Source organism: Physeter macrocephalus, chromosome 12 (genome assembly GCF_002837175.3).
Source record: "Physeter macrocephalus isolate SW-GA chromosome 12, ASM283717v5, whole genome shotgun sequence".
NCBI lineage: Eukaryota > Metazoa > Chordata > Mammalia > Artiodactyla > Physeteridae > Physeter > Physeter macrocephalus.
The window spans coordinates 27,909,023-27,911,088 of record NC_041225.1 but is presented as its reverse complement, the minus strand read 5'-3'; the positions used below and the strand labels follow the sequence as shown (position 1 = coordinate 27,911,088).

The window sequence follows — 2,066 nt, the reverse complement described above, 5'->3', positions numbered from 1 at the left end:
CAGGAAATAGAATTAAAACGAGGACAGGTTTTACTTACATGTTTAAAGTTTATCATGTATGCACATGGATTTAGGAGGCAATAATCTATTACCAATAAAATGATATAAAACTTTAAAAGATTTTTATATTATGTGACAACTGGGTTCTTAACAGATGAACATACTTTTTAGGCCAAGCTGCCGCATGGTTTGTACAGTCTATTTTGGAGAGAAACCCACTTTCTGTACCTGACAGTGTTCTTTTCTGTTGTCTTACAGGGGCGGGTTATTGTCACAGAGATGCTCAATCAACATTTGGGGAGTGAGGTTGCCAAGCTGTCCTTTCAAAATTCTCATACACATTCTTTATCCAATTAGCATCAGCACTTCATTTGTTCTCTTTTCCTGTGGCAATCTTGGAGTAATCATTAAAACACTTTGTACAGTGGAAAGAAGAGGCCCTCGGCCCTGTGGGACGTAATTCAGTCGCTAATAAATGGTTCTGTGAGGCTAGAAATGGTTCTGCTAGATTCTATCCACTGTGGGTGCAAAGCCCAGCATGTAAAATGGAATTATGATTGTTTTTATTAGAAACGAGACTCATTTAAATGGGAGACTGAAGCCTCACTTGGCAGATTTCGACCACAGAATCTGAAGTTCTCACGTGAGGCGTGACCGGCTAAGGTCCAGTTGCCCCTGGGGTCAGGAGGGCGACGCTCAGAGGTCAAAGAGACCAAGGCTGCCTTCCGGGGGTTCACGAGGCCGAATGCTGAGTGAATGTCATAGTGGGTGTCCAGTGGTCAGCGCGGTGCCTGGAACCTGGAAGCGTTCACTGAACGTCAGCAATTTTATACCTAATTTCTCTTTCTAGTTCCTGCGGAAGGAAAACATATTTTCACAAAATTACAAAACCTCCACCTAATCAGTCTACAAGTTGACAAGGGGATATGAGGGTCATTTTCTTTTCTTGAATATTCGAGTTATGATATCACTTTTGCCTTGTCCTTTCTATGTGAAGTGGCTTTGGGCCTGAAAGTACTTAAATAATTTCATTTGCCCTATGTAGATAAGGATGTTGGTTCCACCCACGATTTTTAATCCTGTAATTGTTTCCAGATAAATTTTGAGTAACGTATATTATTCCATATAATAATCAAAGCAGATACCATTTAGCACCAAAGATGCCTCTTGGGAGGTTTCTGATGCTGTCAAAGCCGCAGCCTCCAAGCCGGGGTCGTGTGGATTTATAGTTATAAACGGACCCTTAGGACTCTGACCTCAGGTTGGTGCTGAGGAATCTATATAGATTTGACACGGCAATTTAAAATATAAATTAATTCCTAATCAAAAATAACTTTTATATAGGGTTAACAATAGGCAATACTTTTGTTAGAAAAAAAGAGACTTGTCGGGGTTAAACAAAAAGGAGGCATTTTCACCTGTGCTTCCTGGAATTCCTTAGCAGTGGACCCGTAACAGCCGCCGCACTGTGCTGGCGTGTGCTCGTTTCCCAGGTGAGCGTGAAACAACGCTACGCAGACAGCATCAGGGCACATCCCCACCAGCATGTGGTGCCCAAAGCCGTCCTGGGAAGAGAGCAGAGCTTGAAGGCTTTGAATGTCCGGCAGCAGGAAAGCCAGGGCTGCAGTTAAGATTTCTGAATGCTTAACCCTGTGTCCTTTCCCCCATATCACCCGGCCTCACAAAATAGAGAGTCGATACAAATGTGTGTAAATCTTTTTCCTAAATTAAATTATATGTTTAAATTGATTTTTTTTTTATTTCAGAGATGATTTATCTTAGTGCGTGTTTGATCTGTAACTATTGGAGTCACTATTTCAGCTGTGTTGCCCTTTCTGTCCTCCCAGCCACTTTTATAAGCATTCAGGGTCTGTAAGTAAAGGAAAAAGATCAGGTTTAAAGAATCATCTCAAGCCCAACTTCCTCTCTTTCATCAGTCTTTATCAGGGTTTCTTAAATAGGGACATACCTATAATTAATATGATCAGTAATAAGATAATGATAATAATTAACAATTAAATATAATTAATCACAATATATGTTAATATGACATACATTAACATAGA

General features: G+C 40.3%; 1 long non-coding RNA gene across 1 annotated transcript; it reads right to left on the bottom strand.

Moving 5' to 3' along the window:
- Window positions 1-730: 730 nt before the first annotated feature.
- LOC102980290 (uncharacterized) lies at window positions 731-1,740 on the bottom strand. The gene is made up of 3 exons (XR_448424.3): window positions 1,419-1,740; window positions 1,146-1,277; window positions 731-853 (listed from the first exon to the last, which is right to left on the bottom strand). It is a non-coding gene; the product is annotated as an uncharacterized lncRNA (long non-coding RNA).
- Between the last annotated feature and the right edge of the window lie 326 nt (window positions 1,741-2,066).